The sequence below is a fragment of the Leptosomus discolor genome, chromosome 1, assembly GCF_034619465.1.
Source record: "Leptosomus discolor isolate bLepDis1 chromosome 1, bLepDis1.hap2, whole genome shotgun sequence".
Lineage (NCBI taxonomy): Eukaryota > Metazoa > Chordata > Aves > Leptosomiformes > Leptosomidae > Leptosomus > Leptosomus discolor.
Window position 1 is genome coordinate 215,236,696 of NC_141391.1, and position 17,039 is coordinate 215,253,734.

General features: G+C 42.8%; 1 long non-coding RNA gene across 3 annotated transcripts in view; it reads right to left on the reverse strand.

Annotated features, from left to right (window-relative positions):
• Positions 1-17,039, reverse strand: part of LOC147416398 (uncharacterized) — a 111,753-nt gene that overhangs the window by 32,223 nt on the left and 62,491 nt on the right. For 2 of the 3 annotated variants that reach the window (XR_015184137.1, XR_015184140.1), the window contains exon 3: positions 12,817-12,866. This is a non-coding gene — a long non-coding RNA (uncharacterized LOC147416398). Of the gene's footprint in view, positions 1-5,902; positions 8,065-12,816; positions 12,867-17,039 lie in introns of those variants that run through there. The other variant, XR_015184145.1, reaches the window with a different exon arrangement.

Genomic DNA, 17,039 nt, shown 5'->3' on the forward strand with positions numbered 1-17,039 from the left:
GCTCCGTTTCTTGCTAACTAACTCAGAAGTTACTGGCAGATTGGAGATGAAGAAGGGCAAGAGGAGTCACATGTTTGCATAGATGGAACGCCAGTAAAGAACTAGACAGAAAAGGAGTAAGAAGAGTACAGAGTAGAAACTCAAGGAGTAAAATCAGAGAAGCAGTTCTGAAGAACACGAGTTGTACCCACACACGTCGTGTCCCTCAACAGCCCACCTGCAGCTAAGGAGCACGACCGATCTCCGTGCACCATCCGTCATGGGTTACCAGCGGCCGTCAGGAACACTCGCTGGAGATGCACTGAGCTGTGCCTCAGGCCACCCCTGAGGATCCCGGTAGAACATGTGACAAGCAGCAGTGTTGACACACAAGGTAACCAAGCACCTCTCTTTGTACAAATACACCGATACTTGTGGCTTATTACAAATGTTTGGTGTTTTCGTTGGGTTTTTTTGTTGTTGTTGTTGTTGCTCAGCATCTTTCAAGCACCGTATGTTCCACAAAACTTTGGCAGAAATTAAACTAAAGGAAAAAAAAAAACCCAAACCAACAACTGACATGATTGCTGCTGGACTGCTGAATCCCAATCTTCTACAATCATCTTCTTATAAATCAAAACCCTTTAGAAAATGAAGATCTGAATGATCTAAAAACAATACATTTCTAAAAACATGACGTTCTTCGTTCGGAGTGAAGACAACTCAAAGCTGTTTTGAGTTATGGGAAGAATTAAAAGCAGCCAGAGACCTACAAGGGATGTTGCATAGCAGTCAGGGAACCATCTATCTGACGCTGCCAACTCATCTTTCTACCATAAATAAGTAACGGCAAAAGCATTCTTTGAACTGCTGCATTTGAATTCCATCACTCATTTCCTCAGGGTCCCCACCAAAAATTGCGGAAGAAATGCAAATCTAAAAAAATTCTTTCTAGGTTGATTACACACAGGAATAGGAAAAATAAACGCATGCCTGTCTACTAGTTCATTCAAGACATATGCCGGACAGGAGGTATTAGTCACTCTTGTGAGCACAATATTAGGATGTTGACTGCGGCCAGTCAAAGACTGACGCTTAAGAATGGAGCCATCAAATTTGTTTCCTGGTCCAAATTCACAATCAAAAAGGAGATTTCTCAGAGGGAGAGTTAAACATGGGAACAGAAGAGAAGTAACTGAGACTTGGAAGGTGACTGTGCTTCAAGTTTAATTGTCGTGTAATTCCTCCAGAGGAAAGGGAGTGTTTCTGCATGACACAGCCAGCAAAACATGCAGGAGTCACATCCTGGTGAAGGGCTGCAGCTCCAGCACATTTGACCTTGGAGGACAGCTTAATGCATAGGGACACTGGCCAGGTGAAGACAAAGGGAAGGAATGCAAAACAAAGGGAAAGGGGATTTATTTTCAGGAAGGTATTAGGAGGACGCTGCCCTTGTTGTGGAAGAGGGCTTACGTCTGGATCCCCAACATGCATCTCTCAAGGACGAGCTGAGTAGTCAGGCCTTTGTCAGTGCTTCAAAAGCCCTGGGACGAGCCTCATCCTTATTTCAGTGGTGCTGTCATGCTGAAGACCACAGTTCAGCAGCATCACCAAGGGTAAGCATACTTATGTTAACCATCTCTCAAGCCCCAGCAAAAATTCTTTTTCACTTCACAAGAGCAGTGAATTAAAGATGACCTTTCTATACCCTGCACGCTGCAGGACTACCCCTGTTTCTGGGGACTGAGGTACACCTGAACTGCCATTCCTTCCACAGCTCTCCATCATTCCTGTGTCCATCCTGCCCCTCTTCACCCTCAGAGGGAATACTGCAAACTAAATTAGTTTAACAAGCCATTTCTATGCATAATACTGTTTCAAGTTACATATCCATTACAGTGTCTTCAAATGAATCTGAGGACAGATTTGACTCACTTTGCAAATTCTGACTCATGCTTCTTGGGTATGGAAAAAACAGTTTGCAGAGTTGACTCCTGTAGGCTGTAAACTCTTGAATCTCACTGTAGTTTTATTTAAGCAACAGCCAAGTTACCAGACCTCTAGTTCCCTATGCATCTTGAGCACTGGAGCAGAGAACAGGGAGAAAACAGTCAGCACAGAGTGAGTTAAAATAGTTACCTCTTGCTAAGGCAGGAGCACATGGCATACACGCTTTTTTTGAGGAAGAAGCCAAATTTGGTTGTTTTTTTTTTTTTTAAAAAAAAGCTGTTTCATTTTGCTAGAGGTTAAGTTTCACACTCTTAAGTCAGACTAAGAAATCAAGTCAATATTAGATGTTTGCTTAGCCAATTTAGCTTCTGCACACAAAGGCCAAACTTTCCTATTATGCAAGCTCTATAAGATTATACTTCCTTGGATTTCTGAGGAACTACTTACCTATTGTGAGAATCCAGATGGGCTCCTGTGACATTACGCTATGTGTACACAGGAACCACCAAAACTGTTCAAACTAATCACATGATGGGAAAGTTGCCCTCTGTATTCTTTTAACTGGTCCTCTTGGTTATCATCGAGGTGCCCCTCTGCTGGGATTTACACATGCAGCTTTCACACAGCAACTGGGCAAATACTGGAGCTCCAACAGCCAACAAAAAACCCCATATAAAGTCTTTTGTATTTTCAAATATGTACTTCCCTAGTGGATGGAATTTCATTTAAGACCGGCTCATTCAAAATGACACAGATGATTCGTAATGTCTGTGTAAACATCAGATCCATTTTAAGGACATACTCGAAGGCCACTACAACATGAGCTGCTTCTGAGAATCAAAGCTACATTCGTGTTTCCTCTGAAAGCAGCAATTACTTAAGTAAACAAAGTATGATTTCACTTGAAATTATTTTCACTGAACTGCAAATTGGCAATTCATTGTAAACTCCAACCTCAAAATGCTTCCTAATGCAAAGAATCTTCCAAGGAGGCAGATTCATTTATTGAAGAGCACTAACGAGAAGAAATATGCTCAAGATCAGTCTGACCTGTCTACAGCGCTAGATACCTGGTGCTGTTGTGCCAGTGGATCTGAGGGGTTTTACATCATGGGCTGAAGTCATCCAGAAAACATCAACACTGTTCAACAGCAGTACTGTATCTTGAGAACGCAAGTTCAGCTTCCTTCCAGCACTCCTGTGGCTTAAGAGGGGAAGAGTAATCCAAAGACAATTCCTAGATCCAGCTTGCAAACTTGCATAGACCACTAGTTATTAGCCAAACCCCTTCATCAGCCCTCTGCTACCTACAGGGGCTGCTGGGAAAATACCGCCAGACTCCTCTCGTGAGCACACAGACAAACGGCAAGCAGCAACAGTCACGAGCTGCAATAAGGCAAACTGATTAGATCTAAGGAAAAAAAATAATCTTCAGTATGGAAACACTGGGAGATGGGAACAGAAAGGTTATCAAGCCTCTGTTCTTGGAGATTTTCAACTAGTAAAGGCCCTCAGCAGCTCAACCTAACTTCCAGGTCAGTCTTACTTTAAGCAGGTGGTCAAACTGGACAGCCTCAAGAGTCACGCCCAGTTTAGCACTGGTGTGAGTGAATGAGACAACGCAGCCCGCTTCAAGAACACACGCTGCGGTACCATGCTCTGCTTGCAAGACGCCTGTGAAAGAGCAGCACAGCTACGTCCCCACGGAGCACCAGGCCCAGCTGTGCCGATGGAGCGCAGTTACACGCTGTCCTCCAGACCTAAAGGCTTCTGTTGCTTCTCCCAGGTGGTACCTCCCCGCTAACTGCTATTATTACCTCAGCACTTGGTCCTACCAAAAAAAGGTTGGAGATCTGAGTCCTATAGGGCTTGGATTTTCCCCAGGTAAGCCAAGCTAAGACAACATCTGGCAGCAATTTGATCAGAAACAGTTGCTGTTATGCGAGACTTGTGGGACACGAGGTCCCTGCCAGCTAACTCACCCCCCGGGGACAACGACATGCACCAGGCAATCCTTCGCACCGACTGAAGAACGTTCATCCAAAAGCATTTTCTTCCATAGACACACCACCTCTCTTCTCACAAAATCATCTATAGTAATTACCAAAAATCAGTCAACAACTTCCCAGAAGTCGCAAGTCGCAGTCTAACACTAGAGCCGCTCAAAAGACTCCCAAGTACAATAATTTTTACATTGCAAAACACCGATTGCATGGAAATGTGCTGATTTCATCAAAACGCTCTATAAAAGGCAACAAGATTGGCCGGCAGGCCAGTCTGTCTAGCTTCCTGCCAGGCTGCCTGCCAGCCCTAGGGTGGGTACTCCAAGCTCCTGAATTCAAAAAAATAAAAATCAGATAGGAGAAGGCTCCCATGGGATGGGGATTCTGCTTCCTGCAGCTCTCTTAATTAATATAAACCCTGTATAGGTGTGCGTGTCAGAAAGGACAGGGATGCCTCTGCTATCGTACAGCAAGAACGGCTTCTCCGCAACAGAAAAAGTTTAAGAAAATTTGTTCTATTTCAAAAGACAGATGCCATTGCTAGCAGCACGGGAGGGAGAGGATGAGACAACTCTGCCCAAATCCGTGAGAGGGAAGACAACAGCAAAGAAATCCAAACACAAGACAACAAATTAGGGGGGGGGAATCCCCATCTTATCCCTTCTGCAGTACGTATGCAGCTATTGTATTTAATTAAAATAAATTACAGCTAGCTTGTATACATACTGCAGGGCTTTTAACACCCCTGAACAGAAACACAGCGAAGCTCAGTAGCCATCCTCCAGGAGCAGACTCCCTCTGTGTTTTTGATGCGGAATACAGACGCTCTGTCACCAGCACAGTTGCAGCAAGGCTGACGGAATGCAGAACAAAAAGCCCAAAGAGTTCTGCTTTTATACTATCTACTTCCTCAGCTCCATACACGGGATCCTTGCCAGGACACTGGTAACGTTAATGGAGAATGCAAAGCTGCACACCAGCGTCTCAGGCTGCTTCTAACTGGATAGTTGTTTCTTCTAATTGCGGTGATTTAACTCCACTGAACTCAACTATTTCTGCAACGCTTGGCTGTGCGAGATCGATGCACTTGCCTGGTTAACCACTGCATCCACGCAGTTTAATGCCTGCTTGAAGTCACTTCTCGCGTTCACAACAGCAGCAGCATCTCGGGACAGGAACTTCTCTCTGCACAGAGTCATACCCGATGTGCCGCACCACACCCGGGCGCACTGTCCGCTGCTGCTGGGTAACGGCTTTGGGTCGGTACGGGTGCAGCAGCCCTCCACGTCTGAGGGCCAGAAGACGATGAGGTGTCCAGGAATGCTACTGAAGTGCTGCACCACAGGACCCGAAGACAATGCAGAGCACACGAACAGCCTGACAGCGCGCTTCCCGGCGATACAATCCGTGTTTCCATCGTCATCAGGCAGCAGATAAGCCACGCATCCACGGTGCTCCAAGCGCCAGTTGACCGACATGGAAGATCAGCCAATTATCAATGTAAAGCAGTCTACAAAGGGCTGTTACATCGAGATGTTTTGAAACGCCAGCCTGCTAAGTAAAATGAACAAGGAAGTAATTCTTGCCAGGCCATGCCCCTAACAGAATCAGGGATGCAACGTACCCAACAGTACTCTCGATCTGAAGCAGTTTAGCAGATGTTTGGACAACAGAAAGGATCAGTTAAATCCTACCTTAAGCCGCTGCAGAGTTTCAGTCAGTCTGATTTGTGGAAAGAATTTTGGGAAAAAAAAAAAAAAATTCGATTTATTGCCTTTGGGAAGGCATGAGCGAGGAGGAAAAGGCTCTTAAGTAAGCTTATGTAAGTCCATAATAATACTAATTCAAGATTTTATTTTAAAGAGCTTTACCAATCGCAAGCAAAACCTATCTCTACCCTGAGAGATGAAGCAGGCAAATGCAAAGCAACTTGTCCAAGCTCATGCAACAGATGAGAAGTACGAACAGAATACAGGTCTCCAGGCTTTATTTAAAAACAAAACAAAACAAAAGCCCCACCTTGTTTTGCACTACAACTAAGTTTTCCATGTAGTTTTAAGTGTTAATTCTGAGCTCCACCTCCATAGATTTTTTTCTAATCTGACATCATCTCACCCATTATCTCCTCCTCCATACACATGCCATATAAAAGGGATTTGGTATTTCAGAACCAAGAAGAGAGGAAAAAACCCAAAGTCATAAATTTCAATCTAAAGACAAACTGGTTTTTGTATGGACATACAGAATTCAGGTTTGAACTAACACTTGTTCCTGATCTTTTAAGGACAGAAAACACTGCTTGGAAACTGTAGGAAAATGGAAAGTGTTAAGATGCTACTAAATGTTTATACTTAAATGTTCTGATCTCCTGCATTACTATGATGTAAAGTGTGTTTTATGTATTATCTGTTCAGCTGTACATACGCTTCACTGCAGGCAGAGATGAAACAAACGAACCAAAAATGCTGACAAACCCACCACACGATGTTACACTTTTGGAGGGAGCTATAAGGATGAAGACCATTTTTAAGAGCAACCCTTTAATAACAAATTTACTTTTCTTACACATGCATTCTGTGGCTTAGATGCAGACAGCTTTGCACGCAGAAGTAGAGCTGTGGGTGGCAGGCCTCTTGAAAATTTACATAGCTTAACAGAGTAGCATCCCAAGACATCAGCTGGCTGTAAATGAGCTAGATTGGGTACCAGAAGTAGTATATGGGCCATCTGCACTGTGCATTGCTCATGAACCTGGCTTTCCAACGACACTCAATAGACTGGGCAGAGCCTGTCACACTGAAGACTGTATGACACAGCTTAAGGCCCCTTTGCTGGCCACAGGGCGTCCGAAAACGTCCTTGGGTTCTGGTCCCTGCTCTGCTGTGTACCTGTCAGAGCACCTGTACGTGTTAAGTGCTCTCCCTAAAGCTCATCTCCCCCAACACTGAAGTTAGAGTATCAATCTCCAGAACTTCTTAAAGCAAGCATTAAATTGGACAGTTGTCTGTACGCAAGGCAACATTAAGTACTTTATTTTTAAAGGCTGCAGAGCTGGTTGTCATTTTCCAGGCTGTGCAGTTAGTCTAGTCCTCCAAGCTGGTGAGCCAAGAAGGCTGTTTACCCAAAAAAAAAAAAAAAAAAGGGTACGTTGTCAGCAACACAGCAGCCAGGATGAAGGGGGAAAAGGGAAGAAGCATTTGGTCTACGGAAGACAAGACAGACTTCAGTCTGAGAGAAGAGGTGCTGAAAGGCTAGACAGGAGCACATTTCAGGCATGTTCATCACTTTACATTATCTGTAATGATTTGATGTTTTAAAGAAAAAAAAATATTTATTTTTTTTTCCCCTATGAAGTTACATTTTTCTCTACCACCTTCACGCGAGACTCAAAGCCCAAAGCGAATGAGACTCTGTGATATAAATAGGCTGTATAAAACTGCAAGCTCAAGAAGGCTGAAACAGTGATTTCCAAGCTGGAACTAAACAGGTCATACTGCCTCCATCCCTCCGACAGCAAAGGCTAGGACTGATGTTACATGCAGGTGGAACTCTGACTAAGGCTACTTGCCAACACTTGGTGTCTTTGCAAGTGAAAATGGGTTGTGATCTAACAGTTCACAGCAACATCAGAGAATTGTTTTTTCTAGCTAACGGCCAGGGCTTTTAAATATATTTAGCAAGCCATGTCCATGTGTTAATAAACATGTCAGTACTGTTCTATGTTAATGTGAATGAATAATGTGAAAAAATAATGTGATGATAGGCTATATGAAACAGTGGAGTCATCTATAGTCTTTAGGATGTAGGCTCCCACCCCTGAGCTATAGAAACTAGCCTCAGTTAGGGGAAAATAAAATCTGATAAAAGTCTAATAATGATTTGTTAGTCTCAGAGTTTCATGTTAAGAAAAAAATATCAATGCACAAATGTTCACATAATCAAGACGATGTTTTTTTCACCCAGCATTTCCACAGAGAGAGTTTAAAAGGACGAGTACCCCACCCTCTCCCTAATGCTCCCTTTCCAGCACCAAGAGACAATCCTGGCTGCAGCTTTCGCAGGTAGGAATGGTGTATTCAGGATCCTGCGTTCCTCCGTTACTCTGTGCGTGTCTGTGTGCAGAGGTATTTGCCTGAGAGGACGGAGAAAGACAGAGTAAGCACCACGGCAAGCTGGCCACCTGATACTGAATTTACATTTTCTGCTCGCCAATCAGTGGAAGGTGAATTTCTAGGTAAAATTTGGATCTTGGGTATCTAAAAAGATCTGAAAGCAAGTGCTTTTATCTTGCTTTTTCAGCAAGAAATTAAAAGAAGAAAAAAAAAAAATGAGGAGAAGGTTTAGCTGCTAGGCGTCTTCCAATTAAGTCTTCAGAAAACTGCAGTTTTGGACTATCAGACAGCCTGATTAACAGAGAGCGCTCAGGTGAGGAAGGCAAGAACACGTGCTATCTACCACTTAGCCTGGGAATGGGTAAGGCAGCTCTTGTGAATACAGATGCACGTATTCCAGGTTGATACATCACCTCTTTTTTTTGTTGTTGTTGCAGAAAAGTTGGGTTTTCCCCCATTTAGGAAAGGAGGAAAAAGAAGACACAACAGTCCCACTCCCTGGGGCTTCCTGTACCCTAGAATATGGCTGCAGACAGAAAATCCCAAACTGATTGATAGTCCATCCTTTAGCCCAATGAAGTGCATCAAGTAACACAGATGACTCCAGCACACAGCTCCTACTAGTGTGGCACAAGAGGAGTGCTCTTACAAAGTGACATAAAAATGTCTCTGTGTTAATGGTGGTGCCAGAATTTTGTATATGAAGCCATCATACCACAGACAGAACTCATAAAATGGAAATCTGGTAACCAGTCTTAGCACACTCCTCCCTTTGCAAAGCACACATTAAACTTACAGGTACTTTCGTATCTGACAAAAATTAGAAGTGCTCTTTTAAAAGAAGCAAGTTGTGTTTTTATGTTTCTAAGTCATCTAGAAGGCAGCACTGTCAAACGGAGAGTTTCTTTTTGAATACCCACTGCCTGTGTTAATGGCTACTTCACACCCATCCGATGACACTGACCTCTGTGGTTTGTCTCCTTTTATGCCATACATGCTCTTGGACCTTCTCAGAAGAGAACAGATACCTGAAAAGGAGAATGGCTTTCTTTACCCCTGCTGCCTGTACCTGCCAAACCCTCCTTGTCATTCACCTCCCTCAGCCTGAATGGCAACACGCTCCGTGACACCCGTTTGCTCACACGTGTGCGAGGAGCAGGCTGTCTCGTGAGGTCAGATATTAGGCTTTTACTGCCAAAGAGTCAAACTACTGGTAAGCATCGTTGTGTCTGCAATGTGAAGTAGGTATGGTGCCCTCACTTCACAGGTACGAGGGACAAAGTGACTTCGTAGAAGGCACACGAGCTCGCAGATCTTCAATTGCCAATAAAAAGCTTCTCATCTGGTCCATTTATTAGACTACCCTTCATCTTCACACAACCAACCAACAATTCAAACAGGACTACGGCAGCAAATAATTCCACCAACCCTACAACCACCTGTATGCCTGCACACACACACATGAAATGGTCCCCAGCACTACTGTTTCTTCTCCAAGACACTGACTGGAAGGAGTAAGCTGACATGGCACAACGTACTCGCGTCGAGATCCTACAGTATTAGAAGTAATCTTTGAAACCACCTTTTAAGTGCAGTGGTTAATCTTTATAGTAACTAGCAGTATCTATGAAATCAGCTATTTTGGATCATTTTGAAGTACAACATTGAAAACCCTAAGGTTTATGCCTTGCATTAAAAGCATCTGATTACAACGCACAGTTTACATGGAAATATCTCTGTTTGGCAGGTGAGGTCAGCAAGAATACAAGGTTCCCTTTTCCAAAACAAAAGTAAGAGCAGATTTGATACACTAATCTGCTATAAATCTTGGAGAAACCACAAAGCTTTATTTCCTATCCTGAGGTAGAAAGAGGACAGAGAATCTCAGATCCCAAAGCCCGACTATTTTAAGGAAACGCCCATGGAGGAACTAACCCCAGAACTGACTGCTTCCCTCAGTGTAGAACCACCTAAAGGATGATTCTAATATCTGATGTCCAACCAGGAAAACATCAAAGAAAGGAAACAACAGTATTTCAGAAAGTTACAAATTTTAAGATCAAGGGATTCCATCTCTCCCTGTATAACCTGGTGTTTTTACCTCAGGCTCCAGCTGTGCAGAGTTTTGGCAAAAACACATCTCCCTTTTTGTACACACGATGTTCCAGATGAACAACCTAACAGAGCGCCTTGGAAACCTAACACACAGAACTCCTTACGGGCTCTAGGCAGAATTCCTTTCTTACCTGCTCCCAAGTAATGCCCAATTTTAACAGCCTTTTCCAATGGTCAGAAAGCCGCACGGGTTATATGATGTGCAGCCAACCTCCAGGGACCGACAGACCAGGTATCACATCATTATCATCGCTATGTGCCCGACAATTTATTACATTACAGTCTACCTCAAGGACGGCACCGTTCATTTTGGATTTCCCCGCATGCAGCCCTACAGTTCCTGAAAGGTACTCTGATGACAAGCCCCAAGGAGGGTAAGTGGACCACACAACAGACCACACACTGAAGTAGCTCACTGTTGCTACAGTTCACATACACCCTGAGACCCCAACAAGCACGAATGGCACTCAAGGTATAGAAGGAAGGTGTTAACAACCATCCTGGATGAATCTTTTCTTGTTGTACAGCCATTTCACAGAATCTCAGAACAGCAGGGGTTGGAAGGGACCTCTGGAGATCATCTAGTCCAACTCCCTGCTAAAGCAGGGTCACCTACAGCAGGTTGCCCAGGACTGCATCCAGGCGGGTTTTGAATATCTCCAGGGAAGGAGACTCCACACCCTCCCTGGGCAGCCTGTGCCAGGGCTCTGTCACCCTCAATGTAAAGAAGTTTTTCCTCACGTTCAGGCAGAACTTCCTGTGCTCCACTTTGTGCCCGTTGCCCCCTGTCCTGTCGCTGGGCACCACTGAGAGGAGCCTGGCCTCGTCCTCTTGACTCCCACCCTTCAGATACTTGTAAGTGTTGATAAGGTCCCCTCTCAGTCTTCTCCAGGCTAAAGAGCTCCAGGTCTCTCAGCCTTTCCTCACAGGAGAGATGCTCCCGTCACCTCACCATCTTTGCAGCCCTCCGCTGGACTCTCCAGTAGTTCCCTGTCCCTCTTGAACCAGAGGCCCAGAAATTTATGCCAAAAAGTTTACTATGCACACCACACCATCCCCTAGCCTCATGTGCACACGGATAGAGAAATTAAGGAAGTCTTTGGTAATTTCATCAGCGTTTCCAACATGAATTTTGAGACAGACCTTGTTTCTAAATCAAGAGCTGCATCACACCACGCCCCAGCTTTTACTCTTTACCTGGCCAGGCATTTCTCAATGCAGCTTAGTATGACATTAAGAGAAAACTTACTGTAAGTTACCAAGAGAGGAATGAGGATAGCAGGAAGCACTGGACAATAGCAGTTTGCCAGAACAACCGTTGGCGATTTCATTATCACTTCCAGCACTGACTACATGCGGTGCAGGGAAAAAGTTGACCTGGTTAAGGACTTTTCCATTTTTAACTATGATCTCTCAGGGAATGCACTAAGGAAACAATCATCCTACTGAACCATTTCAAGAATTTTACAGCCAAGAAGATTTATTACCATAAAACAGGTCTTGGAAACAGGACTATTTGAGGAGACTCAATAGCTATTAAATCAGTGTGGAAAACATGATGCTGAAGGGATTGCATATGCCTGACACATGTTCTACCACTTTGTTTAAAAAAAAAAGTAAAAAAAAAAAGTGTCTATAAAAACCAAGTCTGTAGAATTACTTAAAGTTTTCAGACAAAAGACACACAGGTATAAGTTAAAATGACAGTCATATAAGTAACAGAAAAATTATAAATAAGCACCACACAAAGGCTGTTTGACAAACTGGAGTCATCAATAATATCAAAACCTATGTGTTAAAACATACTCATCCTTAGTAAGCAAGCCGAGACACATTTTGCAGACTTACAGGTATTTTAAAATTGAGTCAACAATACATAGAAAACCTCACGCAATCTTTTAATGAGTCCGCTTGTCAGCCAGTGTGAAACCAAATTCAGAATAATCTTAGGTTTTGTTATTACAATTGCAATATAGATGTTGTTATCACATAGTACATGCTCTGTTTAAGAAAATTAAAAGCATCTATCTTTAAAATTTCCCATTGTCTACCACAAGTGAATCAGAAAGACAATCTGTAAGCCTTGCTACCTAAAATACCACTGAAAACCATCCTGCTTTCTTGACCAAAATGGAAAAAACTCCTGCGCTAAGCCATGAACACATCCAGTACTCTCAAATAAATGGTTTTAATACATTCAAATATACTCATCCAAAAATACAGCAGCCGTAAAGTAAGGTTAAAGCTTTTCTTACACCAACTGCTATTTCAGAGAATACTAACAAGTCGTGGAGCCCAAAACCAGCAGGTTGGTCTGATTCTTTAAATTTTATCAGCCTTTCCCTACAAACCTCTCCTCTCCACATCCTTGGACTGCTACAACAGCAGCAATAATGCAATTACACAACACCTTCTTGAACTCCCTTATGCCTTGACACAGGGATGAGAAAGGGAGAGAAATGATCTACCTAATGCAAGTCACCCTGAACCATGTGGCCTGAAACCAGAACACTCAGAACAGCTCTACAAACTGCACATGCTACACTCACAGTCAAAGAAATGAGGAAAACTAATTGTCTTTTTAATTAAATGGACGTCTGACAGAACAACTGGCCTATAGTCTTGAAGAGGAAAACGAGCATTCTTCTATAACTTACTTTTTGGATTGTCCTGGTTCGTCCGTACAACTCAGTCAACGTTTCTTCTTCTGCAATACAACAAAGAAAAGACAAATTCTGTTAGAAAAATGTATTTGCTTGAACTGAAGTTTCTCATTATATTGTTAATCAATGCTTGAGGCTTACTGTTTGCTTTTAGTCAGCACCGGAAAATATTTCCATCGCTCATTTCTGTTTCTCTGATTTTGATTGCCAGAATATTTCTGTTACAAGAAACTGCTCTATCAAGATGAATTGTTGGGACTGCCTCATGATTTGAGCACAACACTGAAGAACTAGAAATAAATTCCAAATCCTATTGCAGAGCCTACCAAAGAAATTCCTCATAGCCATAGAGACAGTGAAGAAATATAACGAAGGATTTCATTGCTCCAAGATAGCTATGTAGTGTCTTGTTAAGACTATGGCTGTTCCTCGTCAGCCTCTAGCACCTACTTCAGGAAGGTGATGGCCTTCCCTTGGACTTGGCTCGTTATCTGCTAGCCCTGCGTTTCAGGCACCCTAAGACACTTCAATGGGCACTGAATACGATCGGGTTGGTCATCATGTCCTGCTCTGTGCTTTGGATTCAGATCTGTAAAAACAGACAAAGTACATCCATAGCCTACTGGGAATTCATTAGTGTTCGTAAAACATTTTAAAAATTAAAACAAAAAAAGCAAGTAACCAAAACACAAACCCAAAAATCTACTAAGTGGAATTATGAGAGTATTGTCCTTAAAAAGAATGTTCTAATGCTACATTCTCTGTTTAGCCATATAATTAGCAAACCTTTAGCAGAAGCAGTAAAAAATTCCTCATTCCCATATGCCAAGTAGTGACCTGGAAGAACTACTGAAGCCTCCATAAAGAACTGGTATGCTCCAGATAATCAAGTAAGTAACAGAAGATGTACTGGAAAATGAAGTACGAAGACATCTCAGCACTCAAGGTTAGCACTGTTCTGGCTCTGCTGAAAACGGTCATTTACAAGGGGGGAAAAACCAAACCAAACCAAACCAAAAAACCCACAAACAAAAAAAAACAAACCCAAACCAGTCCGAAAGAATCCTGACTGGCTACGGTCTGCAGCCAGGAGGGGATAACAAAGCAACAAGTAAATACCAACATGGATTTGTCAACCTGCTTAAACTTCCCTTTCCAGTGAGTTAAGAGACCCATGGGATACAGAGAAGGTGTGTGATCACAGTCACCTGCGAGTGTTAGTTTTCACACTGTTTTCTCCTAATTCAATAAAGGAAGTACAGTCCTCAAACCTGCTGTAGAACTGGATGGAAAAACGTAGCTTACAAATAGAACTATTAATGGTTCACAACAGTGACCACACATTGATTTTGGCCTGTGTTATCCAACCTTTAGCATCAGAGAAAACCCAACGCATTCAGAAGTAAAGAGTACCTCATTAATTCATCAGACAGTGACGCACAAGAAGCGTTTTCTGAATCTTGATCAAGTTCTAAAATCTCAATATGAAATAAATACATGTATCATTAAAAAGCATGAAGTTATCTACCTCCTTTACCAGAGACACCATTAAACTTCAAGCTATTTCATGTAGCAAAACAACGACAGAGCTTTATTTTTCACTAATGTGTGAAAGCGTGTTTTTCACTAATGACCTGGCCACTATTTTTGTTACGCTTGCCTCTAAAATGTACGGCCAATATTTGTGGTTTTTAAAAAAACACGGCATTTCTTTTCTTAAAATGTTGTTGTGCAGGAAAAAAAACAATCCAGAAAAAATTAAACTCAGAGTACAATTAAATATACAAAGGAAAACCACACAAGTACAGATTTCATCATACTCCTCCAGATTTTAAATAGATCAACATATTTTGTAGATGGGTGTGATTTTATGCTAGCTATGCCCCTTTAAAATTGGCAACTACATTTAATTCAGTGGCTTCTTATCCCAAATTCCAAACTCCAGTTGAAAATAGATCTCACAATGGAGTCCTGCAGCTGAATATACTCTAGGGGAAAATTATTTGCTTTAATTTATTCCAAATTCATTTGCATGACAGTATATCATTAGTATATACAAAAAAACCCCCAAACGTATTATACCAACGAAGGAAAATTCTGTTCAAACAGTTGAAGAAAATCACATCCCACCAGTGAGATGAGCTTGAAATTTAAAGCACAAACCTATTGTTTCTTTTAAAGAAAAAACAAAAAACAACCACCACACAACAAAACAAACAAACAAACAACTAAACCAGAGCTGTTACTAGTCCGGATAGTAATTTATTTAGATTTTGCCATGCAATTTTAACAAACACCACCACAAATATGATTTCTTGGATACCAGATTATCTCCTAAATAGCTAAAAAGAGCCACTTGGACAACCCTGAGTAGACTAAAAATAACTGATAGAACACACCTCTCTGAAAACAACTCAAGTACAAAGAGAGGTCTTCCTACCTTACTGATTAATAACAAATAAAGGAAGAGGAAAGGAAACACATACTCACTTTATAACTCCATCATCAACCTTGTTGTCCTGGAAACAACTCTTCTACAAGAGAAGAAGTACTTTGCTGAAACATCTTTTGCTACTATTTTATTTTTTTCCCCTCTCCTTTCCCTCGCCTTCTCTGCAGCGCTCTAAATGTTTGATAAACACCCAGTACCAAATCTTTCCCACACAGTGGCATAGAAATTGGATTTCTTGCTCTCAGAAGAAAATGCATCATTCCATTTCAGTATGCAGCACTTATGGGAACATCAGGTTTGCATGAAGACTTTGGAAAGGATTATAATTTTGTTGTTGTTGTTAAAATTACCTACTAACTGAACCTTTCATTTTAGGAATATATAGAGCTGGTAAAAGGTAACTGCCGATTTGATAGCAGCACATTTTTCCAAGGGAGCCGAGTGAGAAATCCCAGACTACAGTCCACAGACACAAAAATGCACAGCATGCTCTGTCAGAACAGCTCAGCTCTCACTCGAAGGTGGTAAACAGCCCTCAACACATACAGACGGGAGCCCTGCACAGAAGATTTGCTGTATGGCTTCTTCTCTCAGCACACAGGCTACTCCCTGTCCTACCACAAGCTTCTTCCTTCTACTGAACTTACGCAGAAAGATTAAATCAAGGACCCAGCTCTACCCTCAAGACAATTTAATATTCCCAAATACTCCATCACTGAAATGTTCACTGCCTCCCCAAACGCAGCTTGAGCGCCCTGCTCGCCTCCGTTCACTAGAAGCTGAAAAGGTTAACGCCATCCCTGCCTGCAGGCAGCCACCTGCCCTAGGAAAGCTCACCCACACACGGGGGACAGGAACACTGAGCGTGACTGACAGCCACGCCGATCAACTGGCACGGCTCTTACTGGGGAAGATGACAAATCCCTTTCTTTGACTCCACGACGGCCTCCATACAGACCGATTCCTAGGACAACAAACATCCTTCTGCTGCTTCTGCTGAAGAATGAATACAAACCAACCTACAGAGCGAATTCAGCCTGCCTTATTCAGGTGCCTAAGAGTCCTCTTGCTGCCGAGTACCTCTGTGGGAGTGCAAAAAGGTCATAAACCACGCCAAAAAAATTTCCATTTCTGGCTTTATGGCTAGTGTGCGTGTTTGGAAGGGAACAGAACTTTCAAACCCAGTTCTTGGCAACACGCGCCACATTGCTGGTGACAAACAAGTGAAAAAAAAAAAAAACCCAAACCAACCCACAGTCTTAAGAGCAGAACTTTGGTTGTCTCTCACTCCCAAAAGAAAGTCCTGTACGCTGAGCTGGAGTAGCCCATCTGGGATCAGAAATCTGAGCAACTCCCAGCTCCAGAGCAGCAGCTACCTCATGCACAAACCCCCTTAGGGGCTCTCCTCTGGCCCCTGGAATAGCCACAGCAGCACGGCCGGTGCCCGTGACGTTAGGGAAGCTTTCCTAGCCCCACCGCAGGGGAGCTGCATCCCAAACAGTCCCTGCACCGTGCTAACCTCTGGACGATGCCCAAGTGCTGTTTAGGAGAGTGCTGATCAGCAGACGTTAAAACCATCCTGGGGACTGTGCTACCAGTTTAACGAGATGAATTACAACGTCCCAGTACCCAGAGCCATCCGTGCCCTTCCCTTCTTAGTTTAGAATCACTCTTTTTGAAAGAGTCCTCTCTGTGCTTCTACTAAAAAAGAAAATTTAATTTTAACTTTTATATCAAGTAAAAGCTGGGTTTAGAAATCAGATTT